Raw genomic sequence first — 18,637 nt, forward strand, 5'->3', positions numbered from 1 at the left:
GAAATCATACCCATACACGGAGGGAGCGCGGTGCCTGTATGGCCCAATATATTTACCCCCTATCCTGTGCCACTTATAAAAGACCGGGAACAACTTAGCAATCCTTAAAGGGGGTTGTCTCAAGTTTGGAAGTTATCCTCTCTCAATATATGACCCTAAGACCCCCACCAATCTCAAGAACCAGGCGTGTGAATGGAGCGGCATTCGATGGTACACACTACCACTTCATTTTTAATGGGAGTTCCAGAGAGCAGCCAAGTCTTGTTCTTTGGAGCTCTAGTTGTAGGGATCAGTAGAGGTCTTTAGGACCCTAATAATCAGGATTGGTGGGGGTTCTAGTCATCGGACCAAAATTGTCATAAATTTATCACCTAATCTGTGGATGGGGGGATAAATATTGTTTAAGGGAAAACCTTTTTCAGGTACATCTGTCAATAAAAACCACCAAAACTCTTGAAATGGGTGCAGCCAACAGAACTAGGCTTGTGAATGGATTGACATTCAATCATGCACACTGCCACTCCATTCATTCTTAACGGGAGTACCGGAGACCAGCCGAGCCATGCTCTTCAGGGCCTTGGTTGTTGGAATCAATAGGGTCCCAGAAGTGAGACCCCCAGTGATCAGCCGAGTTGTCACTTAACCTATAGCTAGTGATAACGATCAGCACTCGCATAGATTATTTGTCTTTATCCTTCAATTTTAGTCTATTTTTCCAAAACGATAGTCACAAATGACGCGTTTCGGCTCGCGTGATTTACCCTATAGATAGGGGATAACTTCCAAACTTGAAACAGCTCCTTGAAATTGGGCTCCACTGTTGGGTCAGGTTTAGTTACAGGGGTGCCTAATATAGCTTACATTGCCCCTGGCCCAAATTTATACCCGATTTTAGTATTACCTCTGGAGAGGGAAGTCTCTGACATGTATTTAGCACCCAACAGAAAAAGGATAGGACTTTTCGAAGGGTCAAATAGCATGACTCTAGGCCACGTATTCCCTCAACATAAAGTCCTTCACTTAGGGAGGTGGTTGGATTTAGGAAAACCATCATTATATGGATTGATCATTAATTCTGGGTCCTGTTGGCCGCACTGGGCAGAAAAAGGGCAACGTAGTCCCCCTAAGCAGTTGGGAACAGAGACTATATACAACATATAAATAGTCTAGGTCAGTACTACAGTTCCTGCTTAAATTCTTTCGATTATCAATTCAAACCCCCAATATGCTAATGTTTCATTACCCTGAGGACACCTCTTCCATTAGTCTGAAAGTAAAATCAATTGCAGACACATTGAGTTAACATCCAGCCAGGTCTGTGCTGTCCTCAGCATATTACCATTTTGCCTGAATGGCACATACAGCCATAATTACATTATTGAATCCAAGGATTCTCTTGTGCTGCACCTTTTTCCCCGGAGTGCACTACCCTGGGTAATCAGGCTTAAATTTCATTGTCCTGTAAACAGATATATACAGTGGGAAAAATAAGTATTTGATCCTCTGCCGATATTGCAAGTTTTCCCACCTATAAAGAATGAAATTTTTATCGCCGGTAACTTCAGCTGTTACAGACAAGAATAAAAAAAATCCAGAAAATCCCATTGTATGGTATATAAGTAATTAATTTGCATTTTATTGCATGAAATAAGTATTTTAAACAATAGAAAAACAGAACTTAATATTTGGTAGAAACCTTTGTATGTGTGACGCCCTGGCAAAACCAGGTAGTCACAGTTAGGCCCCTGCATAACACCTTCCCTCATTAGGCAACACACAGCCGACCTGAAAGCCTAGTCACCCCCCCCTTAGGCCCTCTTCACACGCACGTGTCTCCGGTACGTGCTAGGTCAGTGCCCGCATGTACCGGAGACACGGGCACACGTAGACACATTAAAATCAATAGGTCTGCGCACACGTGCGTGTTTTGTCATGGAATGTGTGTACGTGGGTAGTCACATATAGGCCCCTGCACTACTCCTTTCCCTCATAGGCAACATCAGCTAAACTTTAAAACCCTAGTCATCCCCCTTAGGGCTGGACGGACACACCAGGGGGCGGAACCAGGCAGTTGGAAGACGCCCACCATGGAGTCTAGACAGCCCGGGGCGGGAAGGTAAACAGATTCTGTTAGAGTTCAAGTTGGAGAGGAGTGTGGGCTGGAGCTGTGTGCAGTTCCAACAGATGCGAATACCCCAAATTGAACGGCGCCAGGGTAGGAGCCCTGGTACCTTTGGCTAGAAGGCAGACGGCGGTCTCCATCTGCAGGAGCCAGGAAGATGGCTCGGTGGAACCGAGGTGGACTGGGACAGGGTAGTGGCCCGCCAGTACTGACCCGGGGAACCGACTCGGAAACCGGAGCACACAGGCTGGTACTTGGACCCTGAAGCCAAGTCCAGAAGCTACTGGAACTTGGTTAATTCACCGATTGAGGCCAGGACTAGAGGTCCTGTCCTACCCAAAGTCCCGATAGAAGACAACATCCCACCGAGGGGGATAGAAGGCCACCGCCAGGGCTCAGAGATCCCACGGGCCTGCGTCTGCGGGAAAGGGCTCCTTAGGCCACATCCAGCCGTGAGCGGACTCCTGAAGTTGCAAGTGCAGGCAGTCCACCATTACACAAAGGTGCAGGAGAAAGACAGAGACCACCAGCCGGATGGGGGACCAGAACGCAGCAGGCTGTGGGCACCGACCACCATCACCTTGGTTTACCAGAGACTCGTGTGTTTCCTTCAATAGTGAGTACACCAGCACCCTGCGGTCGCCCATCTCCCTGCACCAATGCCCAATAAGTCCCGGGGCCACCATCCCTGCCCACGGAGGGGTTAACAACTTGCTGCATAACATCTCCCCCGGGTGCCCCGTCACTGCAGCGGTGGTGTCCAACCTCACCACATACCGTGGGTGGCGTCACGAACTTATACGTCCTACATCCACCATTACAATCCCCCTTTTTGATTGGAGTGACTGCGAGACCCCCAGGCCCGGAGACCCTCGAGCCACCCACAGAAGGTCTGGATCTGAGCAGCTCGGCTGCTGCGAGCGGGGAGGTACACATACGCATGTCCGTGTGTTCCACACGTAGACATGTCCACATTTTCTCCGGCATCACGGGTGTCACACAGCCCGCATACGGACCACACGGATGTAGTAAGGATGCGGTCCCATGTGACACGCACCGGAGAAAACTCACGTGTCAGAGAAAAAAATAACAAATCTTTACTCACCTTCTCTAGCCCTCCTGTCTCTGCCGCTGCTGTCACTTGCTTCCGACCGCCGCTCATTATGCTCATTTAATATTCACTTCACTGCAGCCGGAAGCAGCAGCGGGGAGTCGGCAGGACCGGAGACCGAAGATCAGCACCACGGACAGCGACCCCAGGGACAGGTGAGTTGATCACAGATAACACACGGAGAACACACGTAGTGCCATAAACACGGCACACGGAGGGGAAAACGCACCTTTGATACGTCCGTGAAACACGTGCATGATTTTCACGGACGTGTGAAGGGGTCCTTAGGGAAAGATAGACACACCAGTGGGCGTGACCAGGCAGTTGTTACACGCCCGCCCAGGGGTCTAGGCAGCCCCAGGTGGGAAAACAGACAGATCAGCTTTAGATAAGTTTTAGAGTTCAAGTTGGAGAGGAGTGTGGCTGGAGCTAAGTGTAGCTCCAGCAGGAGAAGTCCAGATTGAATGGTGCCAGGGTAGGAGCCCTGGTGCCACTGGCTAGGTGGTAGACGGTGGTCTCCATTAGCAGGAGACGGGAAGACGGCTCGGTGGAACCGAGGTGGACCGGGACAGGGTTGTAGCACGCCGGTACCGACATGAGGGAACCGACCCGGAAACCGTAGCACAAAGGGGGGGTACTCGGACCCTGAAGCCAGAAACCGGAACCAAGCGGACTGGTTAATTAACCGATTGAGGCCAGGACTAGAGGTCCTGTCCCACCCAAAGTCCCTCATAGAAGACAACAGCCCACCGATTAGGGATAAGAGGTCACCGCCAGGGCCCATAGATCCCACGGGCCAGCGTCTGCGGGCACGGCTCCTTAGGCCACATCCAGCCGGGAGCGGACTCCTACGTTTCAAACTGGGAAGTCATTTCTACTTAAAACAGTGCAGAGGACAGAGATAGAGACTTCCAGCCGGGTGGGGGACCCTGAATGCAAGCGGCCGCAGCACCGGCCACCATCACCTTGGTTTACCAGAGACTTGTGTGTTTTACTAACAGTGAGTACACCAGCACCCCCTGCGGTCGCTATCCCACACACCGAGCCACCGGGCCCTGGGGCCACCATCCCTGCCCACGGATGGGTTAACAACTTGCTGCACAACATCTCCCCCGGGGCGCCCCATAACTGCAGTGGTGGTGTCCCAATTCACCACGCACCGTGGGTGGCGTCGCGAAGTTAATACGGCCCAGCCCGTAAATAAACGTTCCCCCTTTTATTCGGCGTGTCCGCGAGACCCCCGGGTCCGGAGACCCTCGAGCCACCTCCCCTGAAGGCCCGGACCTGAGCAGCGCCGGCTGCTGGCACGGGGGCGGCACATATGCAGTTAAAGAGGTCGGATGTTTTCGGTAGTACATGACCAGGTTTGCACACACTGTAGCAGGGATTTTGGTGACTCCTCCATACAGATCTTCTCCAGATCTTTCAGGTCACTCATCCATACAGATCTTCTCCAGATCTTTTAGGTCACTCCTCCATATAGATCTTCTCCAGATCTTTCAGGTCACTCCTGCATACAGATGTTTTCCAGATCTTTCAGGTTTCGGGGCTGTCACTGGGCAACATTGAGTATCAGCTCCTCCAAAGATTTTCTATTAGGTTCAGATCTGGAGACTGGCTAGGTCACTCCAAGACCTTGAAATGCTTCTTACGGAGCCGTTCCTTAGTTACGCTGGCTGTGTATTTCCGGTCACTGTCATGCTGGAAGACGCAGCCACAACCCATCTTCAATGCTCTTACTGAGGGAAGGAGGTTGTTGGCCAAAATCTCACCCGATCCATCCTCGCTTCAGTTGACCTGTCTCTGTGCTGCCCCCGTGCCAGCAGCCGGGCTGCTTGGATCCAGATCCGCAGTGTGGCTCGAGGAATTCTACCGGACCCGGGGGACGCGCGGACACTTCAAATAAAAGGAGACGTATTTGTACAGGATTTGCTGTAAACAGTCTGTGACACCACCCACGGTGTGTGGTGAAGTGTGGCACCATCGCTGCTATTGTGGGGCTCCCGGGGGCGATGGGATGGCAGCTGGATATGTGGCGCCCCTGAGGTTTCTGTCGCCACAGAGATATTGCACCTCAGCCAGAGGTGTGGTATCCCATCCCGGGTAAGAATGGGGTCAACTACCGATTCACAGATAAAACCTGCACACACCAATTGGTAGGTATACACCGGGTCAGGGATAGTGGCAGTGACCCCCAAAGACGATCAGGTCATGGGGCTGTAAGTCCCATTCATTGGTCCCAATGGTGTGGGTGGGGCCTAGCCAGAGGGAGTGTGGGAGGAGTCAGAGAGAGTGAGCAGAGGAACAAGTCAGTCAGTTCCGGAGGGAAAGGAGGGAAGGAGGTTCCTGGTGGAGATCCTGGGGTCTTGCTAGGCTCAGGTGACACCGACAGGAGGGATTCCAGGGTCACGGAAGGGCAATTGTCCCATGACCTGTTCCACTAGAAAGATCGGGTGGAGGGATCAGGCTGCAAAATCAGGGACGGTCCCTAGATTGAGGGAAGAAAGAAAGTAAAAGTAAAGTAAAACCGAAGGCTTGAGAGATTGCTGCAAGCACCCAGGGCCACAACCCACCACAGATCACCAGTGAAGGCGAGCAAGATACGACTGAGGTCAGGCACCTTTGTACAGGCCCTGTGGTGGAGGCGCAAGACAATCCAAAAACAGTTGAGCGCTGGGAGACAGCCAGAGAAAGGACACATAGAGGGGTGAGCCGGTACTGACCCTTGACCTATCCGGGATTGGCGGAGGCCAACAACAGCGGATCCTGGCATACTGCGGGTCACCGGTCCGTGCAACTGTGAGACTAACAGTGAGTAAACATCTTAACTGCAAGCCCTGTGTCGTCTGCTCTATCCTGCACCACATCATCAAACACCATAGACTTTATCAAGCACCAAAGGTTGCCCCGGGGTACCCGCTCTACCTGTGGAGAGCAAGAAACACCTCAGCTGCCATAACATCAGCCTCGGAGGTCCCTTCCAGCAGCTGCAGCTCCATAGCTGCAAATTACCACAGGTGGCGTCACGAAACCTAAATAAACATTATCATCAACTCCCCAATATCTCCACATTAACTGACTCCACCAGGGTCACGGAGTTGGGCCCCGTCACCACTGACTACCCCGGACTAGTCCGGCCAGACACCGAGTCACCTAAGGCCCTAGGGTGGGCGAGTCAGATGTTAACCCCTTCGTGGGTAGTGATGGATGCCCCGGGGCACAGTGTCTCTGTGCTGAGGGTGGTGATTGCAGGGGCCAGCGCGGCCGATCAGACCGGGGAATGTTAGTTTACTCACGATTGAATAAATCACACAAGTCCAATGGTAAACCAAGGTGCTGGTGGCCAGCCGCCGCGGCCGGGTGTATTCTGGTCCCAAACCCGGCCGCGGTGTCCTTTTTCCTCTGCACTCTGTTTTGGTGTGATGGACTTCCCGGTGTGAAACACGGGAGTCCGCTCCCGGTACTTTGGTTGGGAGCCGTGCCCACTAACGCTGGCCCTTGGGATTTACCGGGCCCTGGCGGATGCCCTATCCCCCCGCGGTGGGCTGTTGTCTGCTTTTGGGACTTTGGTTCGGACAGCACCTAAAATCCTGCCCTCAATTGGTTAATTAGCTAGGCTGTTGGTTCCGGTCCTAGCTTCAGGGTCCAAGTACCCCCTCTGTGCACGGTTTGCGGATCGGTTCTCCGGTGTCGGTACCGGCGGGCTCCATCCCTGCCCCGGTCCACCTCGGATCTGTGGCAGCTGTCTTCCCGTCTCCTTACAGACACGGACCACTGTCTGCCACCTAGCCAGTACGCCTGGGCTCCAACTCCGACGCCTTTCCTCTCTGACTCCGCACTTCACTTTCTCCTCTCAACTCCTCCACTCTCAACTCTCAATGTACAACTCCGCTTTTTCCCGCCCCGGGTTCTCCAGACCCCTAGGTGGGCGTTCTGCATCCGCCTGGTCCCACCCACTGGTGTGACTTTCCTACCCTGGGGGAAGTGACTAGGGTTTTGTTGGCTGGTGTGACCCTGTGTGGGAAGGTGTTATGCGGGGGTCTATTCTGTGTGACCACCTGGCGGTACCAGGGCGTCACATCTCCTTTGCAAAAAAGCACCCACAAAGTATGATGTTTCCACTCCCCTGCTTCACAGTTGGGATGCTGTTCTGGGGTTGTACTCATCCTTCTTTTTCCTCCAAAAACGGCAAGTGAAGTTGATACCAAAAAGTTCTATTTTGGTCTCTTCTGACCACATGACCTTCTCCCATGCCTCCTGTGGATCATCCAGTTGGTAAATGGAAAACTTCAAATGGGACACGTGCTGGAATGAGCAAGGGGACCTTGCATGCCCTGGAAGGTTTTAATCCATGCCTGCGTAGTGTGTTACTAATGGTAATCTTTGAGACTGTGGTCCCAGCTCTCTTCAGGTCATTTAACAGTTCCTCCCGTGTAGTTCTGGGCTGATTCCTGACCTTTCTGAGAATCATCCTTACCCCACGAGGCGAGATTTTGCATGAAGCCCCAGACTGAGTAAGATTGACAGTCATCTTATGTTTCTTCCATTTTTTAACAGTTGTTGCCTTCTCACCAAGCTGCTTACCAATTGTCCTGTAGCCCATCCCAGCCTTGTGCAGGTCTACAATTTTATCACTGGTGCCCTTAGACAGCTCTTTGGTCTTGGCCATGGTGGAGAGGTTGGAGTGTGATTGTGTGGACAGGTGTCTTTTATACAGGTAACAAGTTCAAACAGGTGCAGTTAATACAGGTAATGAGTGCAGAGAAGGAGAAAAAATAACAGGTCTGTGAGAGCAGAATTCTTGCTGGTTTCTAGGTGATCAAATACTTATTTCATGCAATAAAATGCAAATTCATTATTTATAAATCATACAATGGGATTTTCTGGATTTTTTTTTATTCTGTCACAGTTGAAGTTACCTATGGCAAAAGATACAGACTTTGTAGGTGGGAAAACTTACAAAATCAGCATTGGATCAAATACTTATTCTCTCCACTGTATGTATTGCTTCTGGTAGGCAACTAGTTTTATAGCCTTTAGTTTAGTCATTGGTTAAATACATGACCTCATCCTCCTCACCTGCCCTTTACAACCTATTTATCATTCATTCACTACTTCCTCTTAATGTTCCTGTGCCCTTCTCATGTTCACTTTTGCGCACCGCTGTTTAGAAAGATAGTCCAGCTCACCACAGGTGGAGCAAGCCCCAGGGAGGACGGGGAAGGGCTGTTGGCACCAAAGCTCGGGGCGGCAGCGCAGGCAATTAAAAGGCTGAGGCAGCGGTTGCAGTTTCAGGTCTTTTACTCAGAGTTCGTGTGCTGCGCCCTCAGAGTACCGGTCATTGCCGTGATGGGCCCCAGCCAATCCCGGATGAATCAGAGGTCACCACCAGTGTTGTGAAGCATGTGAGACCTTCCTCCTTGCGCTCTGTAGTGTGGATCCCCGTGGCGTGAAGCTACTTGGGGACCCCTGTGTCCTTGGCATTAGTTGCCGTCCTGTACGCAGTCAGCGCGAAACTTGTTATGGACCCGACCGTGGTTTTGTCTCCTGTGTCTATATGCTACTGGTGCCCTGGGACATTTGGTGGTGGGCAATGGGACGTAAAATCTCCCTTCCCTGCAGATTCTGGTAGTTCAATGTGAAGTATGTTCTATCCTAGGGCTCTGCACCCTGAAGGGGCTGTTGGGGCTCACCCTCCGGCTACCGTGTGCTCCTCTGTCTCACAGCTCCACCCGGTTGTCTCCTGCTTCTCTCTCGGTCTGCCCGGTACCCGGTTGGCCCCACTGAGGGGAGCCATTCAGCATCCCCCCAGAGGCCTTGCTCTTCTCTGTCTCAAGCTGTTCTCTCCATTGTGTCACAGACTGTTCTCCAAACTGTTTGAAGTAAAAGTGTGTGTGCTCGCTCACTTCCTCAGGCAGCCCCCACCTTCCTGATGACTCACCAGTGCTCAGGAAAAAACTTTTTTATGGTGCCCACTTGTGTTGCATAACTGCTGACTCATTGTGTTGTGCAAGCTAGAAAACACCAGTGGTTAACCTCTTCTTACTCGGATGAGCATTGCACCTTAAGTCAGATGCAATACCCTGTGGCGACTGAGCCTCAGGGGCGCCACAAATACAAGCCAACTGCTTGCACTGAAGACTTGTTAAGGGTATTAGACCTATCACCAGCACAGAGTAAGGGGGAATGAGGGTATATAAAGACATCAAGGGAAGTGCAGATTAAAAAGAGCTGAAAGGGTGAGGAACTCTGCAGGGTCCTAAAGGGAAAGAGATGAAAACCAAGAAGAGAAGCTACATAGGAAACCAAATACACCAAGCAGGAATAATAGAAGGTCAGGGAGCAGTTTGCGCAGCCAAACGCTGTGACCTACTATTGCCGGACACCACAGGACTGTCTGTCACCAGTGACACACCTGTGACAGTTGTCTAAAGGGGTTGTCCAGTCAAAACAAGTTATCACTTGTCCAAAAGAAAGGTAATAACTGGCTGATCGGTGGTTGTCCCATCACCGGGAGCTGCATTGCTCAGCTGGTACTTTTATTCCCAACCGGGAACTGTTATACCCATTCCAAAATGACACAACCACTGCTTCATTTATTCTCTATGAAGCTGCCGAAAAAAGCTCCACAAACGAGAGGACATAAAAGAAGCCAGTTTATATCCCGGAGCGACTGTTGATTTCCCCATAATGTTATGTATTTGGTTACAGCCCGATCTATCCTGACTCACTTCACCTGCACTCACAATCTATACCGGCTCCTTCTTGTTCTCTTGCACAACCAGCAACAGGATTAGAGAACAACGATCCTGCGCTATGTGGGAAAATCAAAGGATAGGGCAACATGCCCTTTGCCAAAAAAATAAAACTGGTTTTCGCTTTAGGGCTCAGGAGCGTGCCAAGGCACACAGTACACCGAGTCATTCTTAAGGCTTGATCCCGTGGTGATCACAGATCATTTCCCATGACTTGCCGAGTGACGTATGGTCAGGTAGAGCAATATTTACATTCTCATTCAATACTTGTGAACTGAGAACCAGCGAACGGAGGGAAAAAAAGGCGCGCTTATTCCATTGTTGGAGGAGATTGCAAACCGCGGGTAATGTGTAAGGCTGCAAATATGTGAGGCACTTCTACTGGCGGGAACAGGACACCGCATTGTGCGAATTGTGCCAAAGGCTAATAGTTAACCCTTTTGTTCCTTCTGACTCGACTGTTTTGAAGCTGAAGGTTTCAGTAACCCATAAAAAAAAATTATATGAGATCCCTAATTCTTTTACTACCATATTGTTACCATTCTTCCTGGGTGCAATTCATCACCCAAATACCGTATTTTTCAGATTATAAGATGCACTTTTCCTCCCAAGACGTTGGGAGGAAAATGAGGGGTGCGTCTTAAAATCCAAATGCAGCTTACTGGGAGGTGGAGAATGGGCGAGTAGCTGGCCACGGACACTGTGCTGGCTGCGGGGGGCTGTGCTGGCTGCGGTGGGGGCTGTGCTGGCTGCGGAGCGCTGTGCTGGCTGCGGTGGCGGCTGTGCTGACTGTGGTGGGGGCTGTGCTGGCTGTGGTGGGGGCTGTGCTGGCTGTGGTGGAGGCTGTGCTGGCTGCGGGACGTTGTGCTGGCTGTGGTGGGGGCTGTGCTGCCTGCGGTGGGGGCTGTGCTGGCTGCGATGGGGTCTGTGCTGGCTGAGGTGTGTGCTGTGCTGGCTGCGGTGGAGGCTGTGTTGGCTGAGGTTGGAGCTGTGCTGGCTGCGGTGGGGGCTGTGCAGGCTGCGGGGCGCTGTGCTGGCTGCGGTAGCGGCTGTGCTGGCTGTGGTGGGGGCTGTGCTGGCTGTGGTGGGGGCTGTGCTGGGGGCTGTGCTGGCTGCGGGGCGCTGTACTGCCTGCGGTAGGGGCTGTGCTGGCTGCGATGGGGGCTGTGCTGGCTGAGGTGGGTGCTGTGCTGGCTGCAGTGGGGGTTGTGCTGGCTGAGGTTGGGGCTGTGCTGGCTGCGGTGGGGGGCTGTGTGCAGCAGGGGGGTGTGGTAGGTGAGATGCTCTGTCGGCAGTGCAGGGCTGTGCTGGCTAAGGTGGGGGCTATGTGGAGCACGGCGGTGCGGCAGTTGAGATGCTCTGTCGCCAGTGTGGGCTTCATTTAATGCCACCCGAAGGCGGCGTGTGCTCAGATGTAGCTCTCAGCTCAAGATCTGATCTGCGCACGCGCCACTTCTGGCCCGTTAATCTCCCAGCAGCAGCCTTAAGAAAAATGGCACCCGGAGGTAGCGCGAGCGCAGATGAGATCTTGGCTTGTCATTGAGCCGAGAACTCAATCTGCGCACGCGCCGATTCCGGATGCCATTTGTTTGACGCCCGCACCACTGACAGAGCATCTGGGACACCCGCAGCACAGACGCCCATACCGCAACCAGCACAGCCACCTCCATTGCTGCCAGCACAGCAGCCAGCACCGCCCCTGCCTCCTGTGACCCCGCTCCACCATCACTGCCGCCCCGCTCCGGTAAGATACCACTGGAGTATAAGACAGACCCTTTTTTTTACATTTTAACTCTAATTTTGGGTTGCGTCTTATAATCCAGTGCGTCTTATAAAATGAAAAACACGGTACTTGCAGATCATAGCCCTTTAGACACAGTTTGGATCCTTCTCATTTGTGCATGAAGTACACAATCATCCATATATATAGGCCACGGTCTGACGCTTTCTTATCCCTCTTTTCAGATGACGCAGGAAAATCCATAATGGTGAATCCGCACCAAAATTTACATAATCCTTGGAGGAATTTCCTGCTGAATTATCCAAATTGCTGGAACCTACCCTGAAGATACATTAACACAAGGTAAATACTGTGCAGATTTCCCAGCTGGATTTTCGTGCAGTATTACAATTTTACAGTAGTTTTACAGCCGTGTATTACAGTGCATTTTTGCTTTTAAAGAAAAACAATTCTTCGTCTAGAGCTGGATTAAACCCTCACGAAATCTTGGATGCCCTATAGCAAATTATTTCCTAATATGTTTTTACATTTAATAAAAAACAATCTACACCAATTAGATTTTATTAAGGTGAACAAAAGTTAAAGGGGTGGTCCACTACTTTTACATTGACGGTTTATCCATGGGACATCATAAATGTCTGATCATCCAGGGTTCAACAACCGGCATCCTTGGCAATCAGCTGTCCTTAGTGCTGTCGGTGGCAGCAGGCGGCCGGAAATACTCATTTCCGGAGCTGCCGCATTTTCTGATAGCGGCCACAGCCAGTTACTGCACATCTGCCCCCTATTGAGTTGAATGGGAGACGGATGTGCAGTACCCGGCTGTGGCTTCTATCAGTTGACGGAGCAGCGCCGGAACTGAGCATTTCCATCCACCTGCTGCAGCTGCCGGCACCGAGAACAGCTGATCGCTGAGGGTGCCGGGTGTCGGACCCTGGCCAATTAGACATTGATGACCTATCCTAAGGATAGCATAGCTCCAGAACTGAGCATTTCCAGCCCGCTGCTGGCACCGCCGGCACCAAGAACAGCTGATCGGCGGTGATGGCGGGTGTTGGACCCTGGCCAATTAGACATTGACGACCTATCCTAAGGATAGCATAGCTCCGGAACTGAGCATTTCCAGCCCGTTGCTGGCACCGCCGGCACCAAGAACAGCTGATTGGCGGTGATGCCGGGTGTTGGACCCTGTCCAATCAGACATTGATGACCTATCTATCCTAAAGATAGACCATTAATGTAAAATTAGTGGACACCATCTTTAAGTTAATCAAGCTTCATTATAACCAAAAAAGGTAGTTAAGTAACATGGTAAAATGATTAGATTGCTTTTTGTGCATTTCTGAGAGCCTAGAAACTCTATTATTACCCAACGAGGGGGCACCTTGCTTGATTGAACATGTACGGCAAGTTCATAAAGCCGATTTACTATGTTTGAAGTTTGCAGGATTACTGAGGATAAAATGTGAGAAATAGAAGACATATAAGACTACTGCAAAAGGAATCTCTTTGGATCACCACTGTCCTAGGCCCTCACCTTGCTCGTTACACCGCCTCCGCTGCAGCTTCCCTGATCCTCCTTGGGGGTCTTCAGTTCTTCCAGGAATCATGCCCACGAGGTTGTGTGGTGGGGCAACACACATCATTGACGTCAATGACTTGCATCGACTCCGTCACCCACCTGACTCCTAGGCCTTCACCTCGGCCCAAGCAAAGGTGAGTATAATGGTTTTTTTTTGTTTTTTTATTACTTCCCAGATTTAAAAAAAAAACAAAACAGCAAAATGAATTTTGGATGGGAGGTCATAATGTCACATGCGTTTTGCTCTAGACTCTTTGAGTATCATGGCGGCATCAGATGCTGCTCAGACTACAGACTCTGACACCCCTAACTATGCTTTCTCTGGTGTTTCTGAGCTGCATAGGCAGGCTTGGACGTCGACCAGTTGTGTGCTTATTAGTGTTCGGACTAGCGGGAGTTAATTTCTGCTAGCCTGCTGGTTACCTTTTTGATCACATGTTGCGGGAGACCTTTTTAAGATGGAGGAATTTGTCTACCTTTGCCGACTATAGCTTTCTGTTATACCGCTCCAGTTTGGTGATTTACTGCATGCTGTTTGGTGTGTAGTGGAATTTCTCCTGTTGTCTGGTTATTTCCACCCTGCTTTAGTTTTCCTCGTTTTCCTCCTTATCATTTGTTGTCTGATTACTCTGTGTGCGTGTGCTGTGTGATAGAGTTTTGGTTTCCCCTGTTGGTCCTTGACTATTGGTGTTATCACACTCTTGTCCTGGACCTCCCTGGGATAGGGAAGGAGGGGGTACTATATCAGGACTGGTCAGGAGCAGGGATAGGACGGTGGCTCAGACATCGTCACCATCAAACGTATCTCTGGGATCAGTGACAACTAGGGCCCCCCTAACCTGAGAACCACTGTAGGAGCTCCACTCCCCTGTTATCCCCTGCCACCCTGTGACATATAAAAGCTCTTAAAGGTGTAATATGTAGGTGTCCCAATACATTAAAGTTGTCAATTAAGGGTAATGACAAATTTGCCAGGTCTGTTTTTAAAACAAAATGGAACAGTCCCAGTAAAATTGGGACAGTTGGTAAATGGTGGGCATTTTGCTATTTTATAGTGCATAGTTTCTAGGAGGGAATATTATGTGATACACAGGCAAGAATATACGCCATATTGTTAGCGTAAGGCTTTCTAATAAACAACTGTAGGGATTCTGTGTGTCTAAAGGGTGTTGTCGTTGGACAGATATATTGTAGGCCTCAAACCTCTCTCTGTTGCTCATAGCAACCAATGAGAGCTCAGTTTACATTTCTTACAGAGGCCTTGACAAATGAAAGCCGTGCTGTGATTGGTTGCCATGGGCAACACAGACCGTTGTGATGGTTCCCTATGGTCTATGTGCGCCATATAGGAAAACAGAGTGTAAATGAAGCCCTGCACATGAGAATAACAAGCAGCCACATTTATATCACCACTGAAACTGACATAAATGTTAATAAAGTAACGTACACCACAGGCCTCCTGCTACGAAAGCCTTCATTAAAATATCATAAAGGGGCCACCTTGTGATCCTAATCCCTTCTGTCTGGGAACTCGGGGACTTTAAGATGTTGACATGTAAAAGGCCATTACATAATCTCTTCATTCAACAGTAAAAAGGCATTAAAATGAAAGCGGTAATCTGTACAGTAAATATTAAGGAGGAATAATATGGTCAATTTTTAGATCCCGCGACATAAAAGCCGCCTTTCATTTTCAGACTAAATAACAACTTTAATAAAGCACTTTATACTCTGACAGCGTTTGCTTTGGATGAACAGGGAGCAGCCGGCGAAGAAAAGATTGTATCAAGGTCGAGCAGTTACAAGGTTATGAATCCAGACGTTATCCTCCGAGTCTCATGGATGCAAGCGCCGCTGCCTCGCTCAAGACGTGTTTCCAAAAATGGCATCAAGTCTACTGCGTACTGAAAATCTACAGGCGATATACAGACCTGTAGACTCACGCTCGGTATATACCATCAGTGGCCATGTGGGATAATACACAAAACATACCGCCATACTGTGTAGATAAATAATGCTGCCATACAATGCCCACCAAAATACTGTCTTTAAAAGCTTCAGCCTTATAGCACCATGCATATTGCCACCTGAAATAGTGCCAAACATACAGGACCCCCAAAGAGCCTGAAATAAAGTACCCTCCTCCCAAAATAGTACAAAACATGCCCTCTAATATATTGCAATCCATGAAGCGCAATTAGTTTAGAGAAACCTAAATTAGTGATTGACATATAGTGGTATTGGTATAGTACCACCTAATATACTAACATTGGTAATTGGTATAGTGCCCTGTAAAATAGAGGTCGACATATGGATAGTGCCAATTAAAATAATGACTGAAATAATGTGATAAGCTCTCCACAAAAATAAGCCCTAGAAGGATTTTTCAGCCTTTTTGGAGCATGCTTTTAATATAAGCCCTACAACAAAAAATAAGCCCTAGTTGCATACCATACTATAATAGTATCTGAAAACAGGGCTTATACAGCCCTTTCAGGATATGTAACTTTTATTGGTGTACGTTGCCCCGCTATGTTGTTGTAAGCCTCAGACGTTTAGAGCCTCATGCCATCTAGTTAATGGAAAATGAATATTTACCCCTTCCCCCACCCATAATCACTCCACCAACCCCCCTGCGTCAGCGTCAGTGATTGGAGCATGTGGTAATTGGAGATGAATATTCACCCCCCATCCCGCCCATATTCCTGCCCATAATCCAATCCTAGTGCATCTTTCAGAGTCAAAAATGATATAAGGCCCTGTCTTATTTTTGGGGAAACAAGGTCGTAGTTGATATAAAGTGGCATTGGTCTATTGTCAATTGAAAAATTGCTTGAAATAAAAAACATTCTTGTGTGCCGTAGAAAATACTGTCTATTTAGTAATACTAGCAAAGTGCCATCCAAATAGTGGTTGACTAACATGGGTGACACACAGTCCTGTGGTGTCCGGCTTTACAAGGTCGCAGCGTTTGGCTGTGCAAACTGCTCCTTGACTTCTATCATTCCTGCTTGGTGTATAAGGTATCTTCTGTATCTCCTCTGCTTGGGGTTCATCACTTTTCCTTTAGGACTCTGTGGAGTTCCTCATCCTTTCAGCTGTTTCCATCAGAACTTCCGTTGGTGTCCCTAAATTCCCTCATTCCCTTCTGGTCTGTGTTGGTGATAGCAAGCGGTCAGCTTGCAATCATCTGGAGTAACTTGTTGCATTTTGCAGTCCCTCTCCCTGAATCATCTTGGAGATAAGTTATTTGTTATTTTCCCGTGTTTGTTATCCTTGTGTGTCCTTTAGCTTCTAGTGGGGTTGACAAAGCACTCATCCCATCCGTTCCTAGTCAGCCTAGAGCCAGGTATAGGTGCATAGGTGTGGAACCTATCTAGGGCTGTGACGGAAGCCAGGCTGCAGCGGTAGGCTTGGTCAGTGGTCACCATCTTCCCCTTCCCTAGTCACAGGGTGTCCATTACCTTACCTTTCGCCATTTGCTGGGTACTTCCCCATACCTAGCGCGACACCAACATATTGTAGCATTGTTATAGTGCCATAAAAAATAGTACCATACCTATACTGCTACCAAAAAGACACCAACATAGAGTGACAATGGTATAGTGCCACCTGAAATAATGGCTAAATTAAAAAGTGACATTTGTTTAGTGCCAAACAAAACAGTGGTTGAAATAAGTTGACATTAATATACTATATTGACAATAGATATAGAGCCACCTACAATTGCAGCCAAAATTTAGTATGATTGGTACATTTAAAATAGAGGCATTGGCATAGTGCAACCCAAAATACTGGCTGAAATAAAGTGCCCATGGTATAGTGCCAATTAAATTATGGCTGAAATAAAGTGCCGTTGATGTGTGCCACCTAAAATAGTTGCTAACATATAGTGACTGACATTGCTTTGCCACCGGCAACAGTGGGCGACTTATTGTATCATTGGTATAATGCCAACTACCGTGTTTCCCCGAAAATAAGCCCTAACAGGAATTGACAGCCTTTTCAGATTAAGGCTTAAATATAACCCGTACCCCAAAAATAAGCCCTAGTTGAGATTCAATAATGAAGTTTCCATGCAGCTAAAAAAGTTAAAGAATGCTGCAGGACACTTCATTAAAAAAAAGCAGACACCCCCAAAAGAGAGAAGAAAGGAGAGAAAATACCCCTCAGTCATATTCACCAGATCCCGAAAGGGGGGACCTACTGTGGAACCATCGAGAACCTTCGGTGGAACACACACACACACACATACATACACACACATCCGGTGATACTGTACCGCTCTGGGGACCTGGGACACAGTGGAATGTAAGGACCTGCAGTGGAACTATTGAGATCCTGCGGTGGAACGCACACACACAAACAAACACACACACACACAAACACACACATACACACACACACACACAAATCCGGTGATACCATACTGCTCCAGGGAACTGGGACGCAGTGGAACATGAGGACCTGCGGTGGAACGCATGGAGGACCTGCGCTGGAACGCATCTATGCATTCAACCACACGTCCTCGATGCATTCCACTGCAGGTCCTCGTACTTCGCTGCATGCATCGCAGGTGCCCCTGCCAGCTGGAAGCAAAGGTTTGCCATTTTTTTCGTGATGTGAACTTATCCCAACCCGTGTTTCCCCGGAAATAAACCCTACCCTAAAATTAAACCTAGCACATTTTTCTTGTCAAAAAATAATATAAGACAGAGTCTTATTTTCGGGGAAACACGGTAAAATAGTGACATACAAATAGTGCCTTTGGTATAGCGCCACCTAAATCAGATGCTGACATATAAAGCCTCTAAAATAGTCATATACCCAGAAAGCAGCCATATTTATAGTCACATCTTCCCATTCCCACATGGGTATGGACCCAATGCAGATGGCCGTGTAGAGATCTAGATGAGGCAGATGGTAGAATGTAAACTAAAATTAGGATCCTACTCATAAAAAAGGAAGGCTGGGCAGGGAGCGCGTGGCATCCTCTCATCCTACAGTCAACTGATCCAATTTGGGTTTTAAAATAACAACTAGATTGGATGAATCATATTGGTCATTGCTGATACAATTCAACAAAGTGATTGTTGGGTCTGGGGGCATGCAACCTCCCAAGAAGAAAAGAGTAAGGGGCCAGTTTTACCCCATAATTTCCCCTTTGCAAATTTCTGGTGTTTACCGTACATTATTGCAATGTGTCCTCCCATAGTTCTACGCTCATCCCTTTTCTGGTAGGACCTAGGTTGATTTACAGTATCCTGATCCTTCAGGTTCATGAATGTGACCCTGCCTTAAATGTAACTGACTCGCCCACCCCAGG

The 18,637-nt window shown here is 49.0% G+C and overlaps 1 long non-coding RNA gene across 1 annotated transcript in view; it reads right to left on the minus strand.

Moving 5' to 3' along the window:
* Positions 1 to 13,445, minus strand: part of LOC142244006 (uncharacterized) — a 106,142-nt gene extending 92,697 nt beyond the window's left edge. Inside the window, exon 1 of the long non-coding RNA XR_012724420.1 lies at positions 13,267 to 13,445. This is a non-coding gene — a long non-coding RNA (uncharacterized LOC142244006). The remainder of the gene's footprint in view (positions 1 to 13,266) is intronic.
* Between the last annotated feature and the right edge of the window lie 5,192 nt (positions 13,446 to 18,637).

This window comes from Anomaloglossus baeobatrachus, chromosome 6 (genome assembly GCF_048569485.1).
Source record: "Anomaloglossus baeobatrachus isolate aAnoBae1 chromosome 6, aAnoBae1.hap1, whole genome shotgun sequence".
In the NCBI taxonomy this organism is placed as follows: domain Eukaryota; kingdom Metazoa; phylum Chordata; class Amphibia; order Anura; family Aromobatidae; genus Anomaloglossus; species Anomaloglossus baeobatrachus.